The 17,198-nt window shown below is 43.0% G+C and overlaps 1 long non-coding RNA gene across 1 annotated transcript; it reads left to right on the top strand.

Moving 5' to 3' along the window:
- The first annotated feature begins 7,511 nt into the window (after positions 1-7,511).
- LOC142475491 (uncharacterized) lies at positions 7,512-16,247 on the top strand. Its single transcript, XR_012790972.1, has 5 exons — positions 7,512-7,634; positions 8,623-8,689; positions 10,256-10,366; positions 13,677-13,786; positions 15,158-16,247. It is a non-coding gene; the product is annotated as an uncharacterized LOC142475491 (long non-coding RNA).
- Positions 16,248-17,198: the final 951 nt, after the last annotated feature.

The following is a 17,198-nucleotide window of genomic DNA, read 5'->3' as shown; positions in this document are numbered from 1 at the left end:
TCTACCTAATTCTCCTTCTGCATTTGACTCCTTTTCTTCTCTTACAGAGCTGGAAGCTAATCATCTTCTCTTCTCCCTCTACCACATGCCCTCTAGATCGTATCCCCTCACACCTTACTGCATCTCTTAGTCCCCACTCTCACCCACATCTTCAATTCCTCCCTATTCTCTGGCTCTTTACCCTCTTACTTTAAGCCTGTAGTGGTCACCCTTTTCTCAGAAACAACCTACACCCTATGTGCCTTACTAACTACCGCCCTGTATCCCTCCTGCTGTTTGTCTCCTAATTGCTAGAATGTCAACATTCTTAAATCACATTCCCTCCTGGATCCTTTACAACCTGCCTTTCGTACAGCTCGTTCTACAGACTGTGCTTAAAGCAAATTCCCAAGGTCACTTTTCCCTACTAATCCTACTTGATCTATCTGCTGCGTTTGATGCTCTCAATCACTCTCCTCCTTCATATTCTAAACTCTCTCTTGGTATCCGTAACACAGTTCTATCCTGGTTTTCATCATAACTTTCCTGTCACACATTCTCCATCTCTGTTGCTAACATGTCTTCGTCTTCTATTGATCTGTCTGTGGGTATACATCAGGGCTCTGTTCTGAGATCTCTCTTTCTCTCTACATACTATCATTTGGTGACCTCATCAACTCTTTGTGACAATCCTATAAATAACAAATACAAATATCAGGTCATGGGAATAAGTGATTTGGACATAAAAGTAACATTTCGGAAGTGTGGACAACTAATACATCTTGTAGATTGCCTTTACAGTGTGATGTCATTGATTCAGTAGATTGTGTGCAGACCAGGACTGCAGTACAGTGTCACTCACATGGATGACTTGCGTGGTAGAAGCTCAAGAACAAGGATGTCAAACTCCAGTCCTCGAGGGCAGCAAACAGGCCAGGTTTTCAGGATATCCCTACTGAAAACCTGGCCTGTTTGGGACCCTCGAGGACTGGAGTTTGACATGCATGCTCTAGAAGGAGCACAGCTTTGGGTGGGAGGTGGATTTGCTTTGCATCAAATGGTTTGGAGCAAGGTTTATTGTATGTATTATCATAATAACAATGCAATGCTTAACTTTTATTTCAGGAGGGATGACTGCAGAACAGAAGTGAATATTGAAGCCATGTGTTCCTTTTCTTGCAAAAGAGAAAATTTGAAGGACAGTTGAAGAGAAGGAAAATTACTACACAGAGACAGATAAGCAATGTGTATATTTCTCATTTACCATTTAGTATTTGTCGTTTTATTGACTCCACACAATCCGGCTGCTACGGGTTTCACATTGAATATTTTCATCTCTACTCTACCCCTTCCTGTGATCTGAACCATGCAAGTTTTCGTTGATTCAATACATCATGAGTAGAGGGTGGCTACAGTATGAAGTAAAGACCCAAGGACCACATCTACTACCATTCATAACAAGAATATGTGCAGTAGCGCACAGCTGCAGTTCTATGTGATTGTTATGAAAGGTTGAGGTGGTTCAATTCTATGAATCTGGAGTGGGATGGATCCTGTTTGCATCATATGGTTTCATCTAGGCCAGTAGATTATATAACTCTCAGTACAGGTTACACATGGCATCAGTATTAGTGATTTAAAGAGGAGGAAAGCTTCAATGTGGAGAACAAAGCCAAGTAATGTTGAAGTTACTCCTTTTACCATTTACTTGGTCAGTCTGTACTGTCTACTCCCCACACAGCTGCTAAGGATCTTCCATTTTAAATACTTTCACCTCCTATTCTGCACTGCTTTGCTGCCCATTATTCAGAGATGCGTTCCAGTCATGTTTACCACTCTGAATCTCTCTGCAGTCATTGGTTCAGCACATCATGGGTAGAGCATGGCTACAGATACAGCAAGCTATTATTATTTTACCGGCTGATCATCCATAATATTGCATTAAAACATAGAATATCACTTAATTTCCAAAAGATTCAGTGATGCTGATAATGCAGAATCTCACAACATTTCCCATCATAATGCCATAATGCACCAGTGGGAGAAATAATCCTTGCTATATCTGTACATTGTGTGACGTATTACCTCCATGACCATTGAGAGCAAGTACATCTTCTGTATAGAGCGGCTGTGTTATGATGCAGTTATTGATCATCATTGACATAATCACAAGAATCTTATGCAAAGGGAAATTGTCCGCAGCGAAGTGAGATTTCAGCCCCCAAACGTCTGTAATATTAATGCAATGTCTTACTTTTGTTGCAGTGAACACTGAAGAGACGGATCTACTACAACACTGTACAGGATGAGCATACGCTACAAGCAGCAAAATGATCTTGCAGTTGACAGTATGTTGTTCTGGTAATGTGCACAATTATTATTTATGGGCTACACACCACAGTGCTGGACATATTCTGTTAACTTCAACTCTACTCCTAACATGGAGATGTCTTCCTGGTGTTACTGATTCAGTACATCATATGCACAGTGTGGTTATGATATGATGGATTGATTTAATGAACCCACCAACCAATGATGACATCTGCATCATCTTCTGTAAAGTGCAGCTACAGCATGATATTATCAGCATTTGGTGCGGTATAATCAGAGGTATCTATGTGCTTTTGTGCCTGTTTTAAGTCCTCCAGCTTAACGCCCCTACACCTCCCACTACACAGGCATACTTACTTATGCATACACTGACATCTGGCATACCTACACACACCCCAGGGCCACTTCCTTCCCCTGATGTCAGGGAGAGGATGGGCATGCAGAGTGCAGTAAGTCTCCACGTTACTCTGGCCAACAGTCTTGGCCTACCTCCAGCATCTGTCACCCACAACATCTGTTCCCTCCTTGTAAAGTGCTGAACTATCTCACCTGGGTCAGTGCTATAGCTGATCACAGTGCCCGATCAGGATGTCACTGTGACAGGCAGCAGTGCAGATTGACCGGTCAATCAATGCAGTGCCGCAACATATGCACTAAATGAGATTTCCGTGCCCCCAGTCAGGTTACTCCCTGGGCAGTGACCCTGCTCACACCCTCCCCTAGTTCCACCTCTGATCACAATTATCTCTCTTGGAGAGTGTAGCAAATTGGAGTTGGGGGAATCTCACCTCTGCCATGCATGGTCACAATCTGGGCACAGGACCCAAATAGTGGGCAATGTGGCACTTCTTACAGTAGAGAATAAGTAACTTTATTCTTTACTTGTGTATTAAGGACCTTATTTGCATTAAATTCAGTCCACATGGGACCAAGACTTTCTGGCTTACTGAACAAAGTGGAATTGTTTCGTAGAGGGTGGAGAATTGTATTTTATCTGAAATTACCCCCTCTGCACAAAATACAAACAATTCTACCCATACAAGTACCTTGTGGAAGTTGTTGCCCTCTATCTTCCTGTGGTCTCTCCCTGTTTCTCACCGTGCCTCCTCCCATTTCCTTGCACCTCTGCGTCTCCGCATATATCCCTATACTCAGAGCCGGCTCCGGTCAGTGACATGGGATGCCCAAATATGAGCATACCCATATATGGGCATCCATGCCACTGACCGGAGCCCGCTCTGTTGCGGATATGGAGAGAGACTGGGAGATTTACATCCCCTTATAATTCATATGGTGCATAGTACCGGCACGTATTGTTTTACCGGTACTGTGTACCTTCCTACTTTCACACTGGTACAGTATATGCTGCAGTGGGACTGAGAGGGATATATTGGTAACACATAGTCATTGTTGGGGGAATTCAATCCATTTTGAAAATAGTAATGAAATGTTTTTTACTTTTCTTTTTTTTCAGTAATGAAGAATGAAACATTTCTGTTAAAATTGAATTGGAGGTGAACTGGATTCATCATCAACTCTGCACCAGTGTGAATTGATGTTCTTTAATGTTCTGATAAGGTACATGCAACATCTCTTCCTCAACCCCTGCACCACTCTCTGCCTCTTGCCTCTCTCTCTCCACCTCCCTGCTAAGCGTATTAACCCATCTAATGTAATCCACATTCCATGTCTCACTTTACTCTTCACTTCTCACGTGCCCTCTGGAATGACTGCTCTCTGACTAACAAGGTCTATTTGTACATGACCTCTTCTGCTCTCATCATCCACCACCTCTCATTCCCCTCACCCCTGTCCTACTCGATACCTCAGCTTAATTGAACTCTCTCCTCTGACATCTACCCTTATCTCTAACCTCTCCTCACTTTCTGCTTAAACTAACTATCTTGTTAACTCTTACAATGCTATCATCTCCTCCTCCCTCCTCCTCCATCATCTATATGCCCCTTCTAGGCTCTGACACACTCATCCCTCTAAGGCCGTGATTATCATGGGCACACGCTTGGTCGTCCACAGTGCGTGCGAGCGATGCAGGGCCTCCCCGTCGCCTCGGACCTCAGTGCAGGGATTGCTGGAGCGACAGGCATGCGCTAACTTTGCCTTCTGTTGCGTGCTTACTATAGACGCAGCCTAACCCATGCATTGGTTTAATTCACAAGCACGCTCTCATCACACTTCATCACATCACACTGCTGCTCTTAACACCTATGGAGGAAATCTCACAGTCTGATTTTCTACACTAAACCTTTGTCCTGTTCTGTAAAACTCTGCTCCTTTTTTTAAGGTCAAACACTACTTTTTCCTCACTCATCAACACTCCAATTTCATTCACACTGTCTTCTATGTATTTGAGTCCCACCACTGACTTTCTCCTCCCACTTAACAACCATCCTTTATTTCTCCTCAAGCCTTTGCTCACTTGAGGCAAGGTGGATGCCATCCACAAGTAGATTCGTTCTCTCCCTTCCCCCTCTCTCTTTTTCTATCTAGATCTCATTGCACTCTTGACTCCTTTTCTCCTGTCACAAAGCTGGAACCTGATCTTCTCTTCTCCCTCTACCACATGCCCTCTCAATCCTATATTCTCACTCTCACCCACATCTTCAATTCCTCCATATCCTTTGGCTCTTTCAACTCTTCCTTTTAAGCATGCAGTGGTCACCCCTATTCTCAAAAATAACCTTGACCTTGTGTGAATTTCTAACTATCGCCCTGTATCCGTCCTACCATTTGCCTCCTAATTGCTAGAACGTCTTGTGATCTCCCGTTTGATCAACATTCTTAAATCACATGCTCCTCTGGGCCCTTCACAATCTGCCTTTCCCAATGTAACCAATTATGTACATAAAGAAAATTCCCAAGGTCCATTTTACTTACTAATCCTGCTTGATCTCTCTTCTGCTTTTGATACTGTCAATCACTCTTCTCATTCATATTCTAAACTCTTTCTTCGTATCCGCAGCAAACTTATATCCTGGTTTTCATCATACTTCTCCATCACACATTCTCCATCTCTGTTGCTAACGTGTCTTTGTCTCCTGTTGTTTTGTCTGTTGGTATACCTCAGGACTCTGTTCTGGGACCTCTCTCACTACATACTATCACTAGTTGACCTTATCAACTATTTTGTCCCTTGATATCATCTCTATGCAGATGATACACACACCTATCCACCCTACCGTCACTCCTGCAATTTAGTTCCTAGTTTCGGGTCGCCTCCTGGCTATATCCTCCATGGATGACACTCTTCTGCCTTAAACCTAATGTCTAAAACTGAGCTCCTCATATTTCCCCCTAAATCTGGCCTAATATCACCTTTCTCCATCGCAGTAAACAGTACTACCATCATCCTGTCATGAAAGCACATTGCCTAGGAGTAACATTTGACTCTTCCCTTTCCATCTTCATTCACGACACTGGCTAAAGTTTGTCGATTCTTTCTCTGTAATATTTCCAAGATTTGCCCTTTTCTCTGTCAATCTACTGCTAAAACGCCAATGCATGCCCTTATCGTATGGGTTAACATACTGCTAACAGGGCTCCCTGCTTCACAACTTTCTCATTTGCAATCTATCCAAAACTCTGCTGCTTGAATAATTTCCCTTTCTCCCACAACAGTATCTGCTCATCTCCTCCTCCTCCTTAAATCCCTCTCCTTGCTTCCCATCAAGTTTCAGATCACCTACAAAGTTCTCCTCCTTACCTTTTTGTTAAGGTTCTCTATTAGTGGTGTACCGAGTACCCGGCGTTACCCGACACATTTCCAGCTACCCGGACATTACTCGAAACCGGCCACTGAGAAGTGGACTTGGCCGGGTAATACCCGGCGTCGGGTAATGTCAGGGCAGCTGGAAATAATCTTTTATACTTACCTTTCCTAAGACATCTAGGATCAGCAGCAGCAGTCCTCTGATGTTGGCAGCATCAGAGGTGTCTTCACCTGGCGGGGGGAGCTGCAGGAATCACTTCCACAGCACCGAAGCAGGTAAGCTGTGTCTGTGAGCCTGCAGCTCCCCCGCCGGCTGAAGACACCACAGATGCTGCCACCGTCACAGGACTGCTGCTGATCCTAGATGTCACCGCCACCCGGAAGGTAAGTGCCAAACTGTGTACCCGACCGGGTAGAACCTTTCATTTTGGCCGGGTACCCGTTACCCATTTTTTTATAGTTGAGGACCCAGTCCAACACTATTCTCTATTCATCTGCTCCTTCCTACATATCATCTTTGGTCTCGTTATGCCCTTCCTCGTCTCCTAAGCTCTACTAATAACTGTCTCCATTATACTTCTTACACCTCTACTGCGCACTCGCTCTCTTGCCTGAAACCCTTTCCCATCAATTTACCTGTGAAACTCACACACACTCAGTATATGCCAACATACCCTCTTCCACCCACATTTAAGATCAACCTTAAAATTCACAACTTAAATGAAGCATTTCAATAGCTTTTACTCGTTGCTACTGTCACTCATTCAGTCACTAACTATTGTTCCCAAGAAGTGCTTTATACTACAAGTACCCACCATTAAGGACAAGCATTGTCATCTACTGCACTTGTTCCCCCACCTGTTGTCTCTCTGTAAGTCTCCTTACATTTCTCTTAGATTGTAAACTACCCAGGACAGGGATTTACTTTCCTATTGTCTGTTTTTGTTTGTTGAACTTATTGTATAATAATTTCCTGTACTTTTTGGTCTCTCTTGTAAAGCGCTGAGTACACAATGGGTGGTATATAAATAGAGATATATGCAGAGTCTAGAGACAAGGCACACGTGTATAGGTAGCTACAGTTTATCCGGGACCGTATGCATCCTTGAAGTGCCTGTCCCAGTTATTTTCTATTGATTGCAATGTAGGAGTGTCTGTCCTGTCTTATTTTTTTTATTATTATTATTATTATTATTATTATATATACATAGATATATACAAAGATTGTTTCCTGTCGTTAGCATGACATTGTGTGACACAGTGTGATGTCATTGATTCAGTAGATTGTGTGCAGACCGGGACTGCAGTACAGTTTCACTGACATGAATAACTTGTGTGGTAGAAGCTCTAGAAGGAGCACAGCTGTGGGAGGGAGGTGGATTTGCTTTGTATCACATGGTTTGGAGCAAGGTTCATTGTATGTATCGTCAATAATAATTATAATAATAATAATGCAATGCTTAACTTTTTTATTTCAAGAGGAAAGACTGCAGAACAGAAGTGAATATTGAAGCCATGTGTTCATTTTCTTGCAAAATAGAAAATTGAAGGACAGTTGAAGAGGAGGAAAATGACTACACAGAGACAGATAAGCAATGTGTATATTTCTCATTTAGTATTTGTCGTTTTATTGACTCCAAAAAATCCGGCTGCTAAGGGTTTCGCATTGGACATATTCACCTCTACTCCACCCCTTCCTGTGATCTGTACCATGCAGATTTTTGTTGATTCAATACATCATGAATAGAGTGTGGCTACAGTATGAAGTACTGACCCAAGGACCACATCTACTACCATTCATAACAAGAACATGTGCAGTAGCGCACTGCTGCAGTTCTATGTTATTGCTATGAAAGGTTGAGGTGGTGCAATCATATGAATCTTGAGTGGGAGGGATCCTGTTTGCATCATTTAATTTGATCTAGGCCAGTAGAGTATATAACTCTCAGTACAGGTTACATATGGCATCAGTATTAGTGATTTAAAGAACAGAAAAACAGGAGTGGAGAACAAAACCAAGTAATGTTGAAGTTACTACTTTTTACTATTTACTTGGTCAGTCTGTACTGTCTACTCCCCACACAGCTGCTAAGGGTTTCCATTTGAGATACATTCACCTTCTACTCTGCACTACTGTGCTACCCTCTATTCAGAGATGAGTTCAAGTCATGTTTACCACTCTAAATCGCTCTGCAGTCATTGATTCAGCACATCATGGGTAGAGCATGGCTATAGATACAGCAAGCTTTATTTTACCCTAATATTGCATTAAAAAATAGAATATCACTCAGTTTCCTACAGATTTACTGATGCTGATAATGCAGAATCTCACCCTCCCATCATAATACACCAGAGGAAGAAATAATCCTTGCTATATATGTACATTGTGTGACATATTGCCTCCATGACCATTGATGGCAAATACATATTCTGTATAGAGCAGCTGTGTTATGATGTAGTTGTTATTGATCATCATTGAGATATAATCACAAGAATCTTATGCAAAGGGAAACTGTCATTAGCATAGTGGGATTTCAGCCCCCAAACTTCTGTAATATTAATGCAATGTCTTACTTTTATTGCAGTGAACACCGAAGAGACGGATCTACTACAACAGCAAAATGATCATGCAGTTGACAATATGTTGTTCTGGTAATGTGCACAATTATTATGTATGGGCTCCACACCACAGTGCTGGACATATTTTGTTAACTTCAACACTACCCCTACCATGGAGATGTCTTCCTGTGATTGGTGTTACTGATTCAGTACATCATATGCACAGTGTGGCTATTATATGATGGATTGATTTAATGAACCCACCAAACACTGATGACATCTGTATCATCTTCTGTAAAGTGCATCTACAGCAGGATATTATCAGCATTTGGGGTGATATAATCAGAGGCATCTATGTGCTTTTGTGCTGGGTAAAGTCCTCCAGCTGAACCGCCCCCCGCCCCCCACCCCCCTACACCTCCTGCCACACAGGCAAACTTACTTACACACACAGCACACTTACTTATGCACACTGACACTTGGCATACCTACACACACACACCCCACAGCCACTGGCATGCATGCAGAGTCCTGGGCATGCAGGATGGGCATGCAGAGTACAGAATATCTCCACCTTGCTCTGGCCCGTACTCTTGGCCTACCCCCAGCATCTGTCACCCACAACCTCTGTTCCCTCCCTGTAAATTGCTGCACTAACACACCTTGGTCAGCGCTGCAACCGATCACAGCACCGGATCATGTCACTGTGATAGGAAGCAGTGCTAATTGACCGGTCAATCAATGCCACGTGGCAACATACGCACCAAAAGAGATTTCCATGCCCCCTGACAGGCTACTCCCTGGGCAGTGACCCTGCTCATCTTCCACCTCTGATCACAATATTCTCTCTTGGAGAGTGTAGCAAATTGGAGTTGGGGGAATTTCACCTCTGCAGTGCATGTAGAGTCCTGTATGCAGAGTACAGAAAGTCTCCACCTTAGTCTGGCCCGTACTCTTGGCCTACCCACAGCATCTGTCACCCACAAATAATACATACACTAATACTCCCCACAATACACACTTTAATACCTCCTCAATAATAATCTCCCCAATAATATTATAGTCTTAAACACAATATACACAATACCCCCTAACACAAGATACCCAATCTAACACTCTCCTCTGCACCTCAACATAATATACACACTATAATACCCTACACACAATATAATACTCCCACACACACACAATATACACACTATCCTCCTACCGCCATAAAACACAACCAATAATACACACACACTTTGTGGATGTTGGGACCAGCTCCTTGCATGCACCAGTGAAAGAGAGAGGCCTGCCATCCGTGCCTCCCTCCGTTTCCCATCTTCTCCCTGTCTCTCTCCCTCCCTTTCTTTGCATCTCCCTGCATCTTTGCGTATACCCAGTCAGTGACGGCTCCGGTCACGTGATGCCTTAATATGGGCTTATCCATATATCTGTTGCAGAGATGGAGAGAGACCTGGAGATTTTACATTTCCTTATAATTCATATTGGTACTTAGTACGGGCACTTATTGTTTTATCAGTACTGGGTACCTGACCGTACTGGCCTACGAGTGAGAAGGCAATATTGGCATCACACAGTTACTGTTGAATATGTCATTCAATCCATTTTGAAAATAGTAATGCAATGTGGTTTTGTTTTGTTTGCTTTTTGCAGTAATGAAGAATGAAAAAGTTATATTAAAATTAAATTGGAGGGGAACTGGATTCAGCATTTCTTCATGAACTCTGCACTTGTGAGCATTGACCTTCTTGAGTGCCCTGACAGGTACACGCAACTTTAAGACTATAATCTTCATCAACTGCTGTGCAAGCTTTCGTGCTATACCTCCCCCTCCGGTTTTGATTTATACATTTGCTCTCTCAATTCATGTCCTCTAATATCTGGAGGCTCTCTCCTAGCATTTCTCTCTACCACAGCACGTCATCCCAATGTAACCTCTCTCTTGTTCTTTCTGTTTACTGTTTCCTCACTGCTCTGTAAAACTTTTCTAATTTCTCTAACTTCCACACTCCTGCTTTTATCCACATGTTCTATACACTTTCCTTCCCCTACCTTTGCATGTGTCTACACAAAGCACCATTTGTACAGACCTCTATTGCAGCTATTTCTGCACTGCTCAATGAAATGCTCTCCTGCACATCCTATTCTCTTCCACCTTCCCTCATTCTCTACGCCCCCTCTCAAAGCCCCCTCTCTCTATGTCTCCTCTCTCTACGCCTATCTGTCTCATTCTCTTGACGCCCTTCTCTCTCTACATATCCCTATCTCTGTCTCTCTCTACACCTATCTCTGTGTCTCCTTCTATGCTCGCTGATGTTGGGGGATATCTCTTATAATCTTGGACCGGCTCATATACACATCAGGCCTCCCTACTAAGAGTGTTAACCTATCTAATGTAATCCACATTCCTTTCCTTACTTTTCTCTTCCCTTCTCCTGTGCCCTCTGGAATGTCCACTCTTACTAACAAGGCTCTAGTTGTACATAACCTCTTCTGCTCTCATCAGTCACAATCAGTCATTCCCCTCACCGCATCTTACCTGTCCCACTGATTTGCCTCTGCTTAATTAAACTCTCCTCTGACATCTACTCTAACCTCTCTTCTCTCTTCTCTCTCTCTCTTTCTGCTTAAACTAACAATCTTATTAACTCTTACAATGCTATCCTCCTATCTATATGCCCCCTATAGGCTCTGACACACTCATCCCTCTAACCCACACCTTTGGCTAAATTCCCAAACACACTCATCACACTTCCACTCGCTGTTCTTAATACCTACGGAGGAAATCTCACACTTTGTTTGATTTTTCTACAGTAAAAATGTCTCCTGTCCTGTATAAAGCTGCTCTCTAGGGCTAAATACACTACTTTTTTCCACACTCATCAACACTCAAATTTAATTTACGCTGTTTTTTTCTCTGTATTTGACTCCCTCCACTGACCTTCTCCTCCCACTTGCCATCCTTCCTTCACTTCTCCTCAAGCATTTGACTACTTCAGAGGCAAGGTGGATGCCACCCAAAAGGAGATTCCTTCTGTCCCTTCCCCCTTCTCTCCTTCTACCCAAATCTCCTTCTGCACTTGACTCCTTTTCTTCTCTTACAGAGCTGGAAGCTAATCATCTTCTATTCTCCCTCTACCACATGCCCTCTAGATCGTATCCCCTCACACCTTACTGCATCTCTTAGTCCCCACTCTCACCCACATCTTCAATTTCTCCCTATTCTCTGGATTTTTGCCCTCTTACTTTAAGCCTGTAGCGGTCACCCTTTTGTCAGAAACAAACTACACCCTATGTGCCTTACTAACTACCGCTCTGTATCCCTCATGCTGTTTGCCTTCTAATTGCTAGTGTCAACATTCTTAAATCACATGCCCTCCTGGATCCTTTACAACCTGCCTTTCGTACAGCACGTTCTACAGACTGTGCTTAAAGCTAATTCCCAAGGTTTTTCCCTACTAATCCTACTTGATCTATCGGCTGCGTTTGATGCTCTCAATCACTCTCCTCCTTCATATTCTAAACTCTCTCTTGGTATCAGTAACAAAGTTCTATCCTGGTTTTCATCATAACTTTCCTGTCACACATTCTCCATCTCTGTTGCTAACATGTCTTCGTCTTCTATTGATCTGTCTGTGGGTATACATCAGGTCTCTGTTCTGAGATCTCTCTTTCTCTCTACATACTATCATTTGGTGACTTCATCAATGCTTTTGGCCTTAGATATAATCTCTATGCGGATGATACACACACAAATCTATCCACCCCTGTTCTCACTCCTGCAATCCAGTCCCTACTCTTGGGTTGTCTCCTGGCTATATGCTCATGGATGGCACTCCACTGCCTTAAACTTAATGTCTAAAACTGGGCTCATATTATCCCCTTTCTCCATCACAGTAAACAGTACTACCATCTATCTTGTCATCAAACATGTTGCATAGGAGTAACATTTGGCTCTTCAATTCCATCTCCATTCACATGCACGGCTATGGGTAAAATGTGTTGCCTCTTTCTCTGTAATATTGCCAAGATCTTCCCTTTCCCCTCTCAACCTACTGCTAAAACTCCAATGTATACTGTTATCCTATAGGTTATTTTAACATACTACTAACAGGCCTCCATGCTTCACAACTTTCTCCTATGCAAAACTCTGCTGCTTGAATTATCTCACTTTCTTCCACAACAGTCTCTGCTCATCTCCTTAAATCCCTGTCCTGGCATCCCATCAAGTTTTTGTATCACCTACAAAGTTCTCCTCCTTACCTTTTTGTTAAGGCTCTCCATTAATCTGCTCCTTCTTGCATATCATCTTTGATCTCTCGTTATGCCCTTGCTTGTCTCTTGCACTATAACCATAACTGTCTCCTGTAAACTTCTTTCACCTCTACTGTTCTCTCACTTGCCTGAAACCATTTTCCATCACTGCACCGTACATGTGAAACTTCCTCACACTCAGTATATGCCAACATAACCTCTTCCACCCACATGTAAGACCAATCTTAAAATTCACGACTTAAATCAAGCATTTAAAAAACTTTGACTCGTGGCTACTGTCCCACACCCACAGTCACTGCTAACAACTATTGTTCCCAAGATGTGCTTTCTACTAATTGTACCCACCATTAAGGACAAGCATTGTCATCTACTGCACTTCTTCCCCCAACTGCTGCCTCTCTTTAAGTCTTCTAACATTTCTATTAGATTGTAAAGTTCCCAGGGCAAGGATTTACTTTCCTATAATCTGTTTTTATTTGTCGCACTTATTTTTTAATTATTTTTCCCCTCTCCCCTAATGATATACATATAGGTTTTCCTGTCATTTGCATGACAGAGTTATTATGGTTAACTATTGCATCATGTAGACTGCCTTTTCAGTGTGATGTAATTGATTCAGTACTTTGTGTGCAGACTGTGACTGCAGTACAGTGTCACGAACATTAATGACTTGTGTGGTAGAAGCTCTAGAAGGAACACAGCTATGGGAGGGAGGTGGATTTACTTTGGATCACATGGTTTGGCGCAAGGTTCATTGTATGTATGATCATAACCATGCAATGCTTAACTTTTATTTCAGGAGGGAAGAACAGTGAATATTGAAGCCATGTGTTTCTTTTCTGTCAGAAGAGAAATTTTGAAAGACAGTTGAAGAGGAGGAAAATGACTACACAGAGACAGATAAGCAATGTGTATATTTCTCATTTAGTATTTGTCGTTTTGTTGACTCCACACAATCCAGCTGCTAAGGGTTTCGCATTGGACATATTCCCCTCTACTCTACCCTTCCTGTGATCTGTACCATGCAGGTTTTTGTTGATTCAATACATCATGAGTAGAGTGTGGCTGCTGTATGAAGTATTGACCCAAGGACCACATCTACTACCATTCATAACAAGAACATGTGCAGTAGCGCACTGCTGTAGTTCTATGTGTTTTATTAAAGGTTGAAGTGGTGCAATCATATGAATCTGGAGTGGGATGAATCCTGTTTGCATCATATGGTTTCATCTAGGCCAGTAGAGTATATCTCTCAGTACAGGTTACACATGGCATCAGTAGTAGTGATTTAAAGAACAGAAAAAACAAGAGAAACTTCAATGTTGATAACAAAGCCAAGTAATGTTGAAGATACTCCTTTAACTATTTATTTGATCAGTCTGTACTGTCTACTCCCCACACAGCTACTAAGTCTTCCATTTGAGATACATTCACCTCCTACTCTGCACTGCTGTTCTGTCCTCTATTCAGAGATGAGTTCCAGTCATGTTTACCACTCTGAATCACTCTGCAGTCATTGATTCAGCACATCATGGGTAGAGCATGGCTACAGATACAGTAAGCTTTATTTTACCGGCTGATCATCCATAATATTGCATTAAAACATAGAATATTACTCAGTTTCCAAAAGATTCAGTGATGCTAATAATGCAGAATCTTACAACACATCCCATCATAATGCACCAGAGGAAGAAATAATCCTTGCTACACTACCGACACGTTTTATTGAAGCACGGCTAGCACCGCAAGCCGGGGGATGCCCCGGCATGCTAGCCGCACTCCCTCAGCGTGCCGCGCATCACCGATGCACGGTCACGCGTCATCGGGTGCCTGCGCCCCCTGCACGCGCGTCCAGGGCTCCCCGAGGGGGCACTGGTGTCCCGCGATGTGGGGGACAGCGGCAGGGGGTTCCGGGGGACCCGACGGACCCGGCAGCGGAAGGGAGAAAGCCCCGATCGGAGGGCGCTCCTCCGCTGCTTCGGCGTGCGCCCGGCACCCTCCGGCGCGTGCCAGGTTACTGCTGCGGCCAAGAACGGGCAAATGCTCGAATAAACTCGGCCGCAGCAGTATATCTGTACATTGTGTGACGTTTGGCCTCCATGACCATTGATAGCAAATACATATTTTGTATTGAGCGGCTGTGTTATGATGTAGTTGTTATTGATCATCATTGAGATATAATCACAAGAATCTTATGCAAAGGGAAAATGTCTGCAGCTTAGTGGGATTTCAGCTCCCAAACTTCTGTAATATTAATGCAATGTCTTACTTTTATTGCAGTGAACACTGAAGAGACGGATCTACGACAACACTGCACAGGACAAGAGCAAACACTACAAGCAGCAAAATGATCTTGCAGTTGCAAGTATGTTCTGTAATGTGCACAATTATTATTTATGGGCTACACACCACAGTGCTGGACATATTCTGTTAACTTCTACCCCTACCATGGAGATGTCTTCCTGTGATTGATTCAGTACATCATATGCACAGTGTGGCTATGATATGATGGATGGATTTAATGAACCCACCACCCACTGACATCTGCATCATCTTCTGTAAAGTGCAGCAGGATATTATCAGCATTTGGGGTGGTATAATCTGGGGCATCTATGTGCTTTTGTGCCTGGATAAGTTCCTCCAGCTGAACCACCCCCCTATACCTGCCACACAGGCATACTTACAGAGCACACTTACTTATGCACACTGACACTTGGAATACACACACACACACACACACACACACACACAGACACTGTCATGCATGCAGTGTCCTGTATGCAGAGTACAGAAAGTCTCCACCTTACTCTGGCCCGTACTCATGGCCTATCCCCAGCATCTGTCATCCACAACCTCTGTTCCCTCCCTGTAAAGTGCTGCACTAACACACCTGGGTCAGCGCTGCAGCTGATCACAGTGCCGGATCATGATGTCAATGGGATAGGCAGCAGAGCTGATTGACAAGTCAATCAATGCAGCTCCGCAATATATGCACCAAAAGAGATTTCTGTACCCCCTGTCAGGCTACTCCCTGGGCAGCGACCCTTCTCACCCCTCTCATTCCACCTCTGATCACAATAATCTCTCTTGGAGTGTGTAGCAAATTGGAGTTGGGGGAATCTCACCTCTGTAGTGCATGGTCACAATCTGGGCACTGTACCCAAATATTGGGCAATGTGGCACGTCTTACAGTAGAGAATAGAATAAGTAACTATATTCTTTACTTGTGTATTAAGGAACTTATTTGCAATAAAAATTCAATCCACCTGGGACCAAGACTTTCTGGTTTTCTGAACAAAGTGGAATTGTTTTCCTATAATTTTATATTCTCTGAAATGTAACATCACAATAAAGTACTCCTATTTTTTTCCTTTGTGCTTTTTTATGGACTATTCCTTTATGTATTTCACTTAATGGGACTAATTACCTTACAATTAGATTTCACTTGTATTTTCTTGGGTTACTCTTTGGAATTTCTCTCTGTGTTCATTTATACTATCTTATTTAGAGCAGTCTTTGCCATTGGACCCCATTTCTTGCCAGAGAGATCTGTAACACAGAGTATTGAAGAGAGTACAGAACAGCGGTGAAGTAGATTTTTATGCTTCTAGGCAGCCTCCCTTCTCACCATGTATTCTGCCCCCGACGGTCTCTTGCACTGCTCCCTCCTACACCCACTCTCCTCACTCTTCCCTCCCCTCCCCGCTATCACTCAATGACCCCCTCTCATTCAATCCTGCTCCCTTACTCCCCCCTCACTCATTCTTCCTTCTGCACACACAATCCTCCCGAATATCACTCCCAAACAACACACACACTAATTCTCCCCACAATACACACTATAATACCTCCTTGTGACGATAGCTTCCACAGGCTTATTAATATTACACAAAAATAATTGGGTTTGAACTGAACGAGGCTTAAGATATAATAAATTGTATTTATTCCTTAGAATATAGGTGAACACAACAGATAATACAGTAACGAACAAGAAGTACACTTACTTAAGGGTTGGGGAATGAGAAGTATGATGTAGCATTTCTTTCAGCAGTGAGGAAATCATTCAGGTGATATCAGGTAACCATATCAGCAAACGAAGACAAAGGATATATGGGTGGACAGCAGTTTATAAACCATTCTCCTTCTATTCTTAACCTTAAGCACAGGGGATTGGTTTACAATTACCTCCAGCCACTCACTAACGTGGGAAAGCATTCTGACCCATGCCCCCCTGCTAGTTGGCACATGCGCAGTAGAACTCTGGGGGTCTCATTTCTGAAGCCCCACATTTACGTCAGGAATGCCAGACAGTCTACCATTT

The sequence above is a fragment of the Ascaphus truei genome, unplaced genomic scaffold, assembly GCF_040206685.1.
Source record: "Ascaphus truei isolate aAscTru1 unplaced genomic scaffold, aAscTru1.hap1 HAP1_SCAFFOLD_1251, whole genome shotgun sequence".
NCBI lineage: Eukaryota > Metazoa > Chordata > Amphibia > Anura > Ascaphidae > Ascaphus > Ascaphus truei.
The sequence above is the reverse complement of the archived record's forward strand: the minus strand, read 5'-3'. Positions and strand labels throughout refer to the sequence as shown.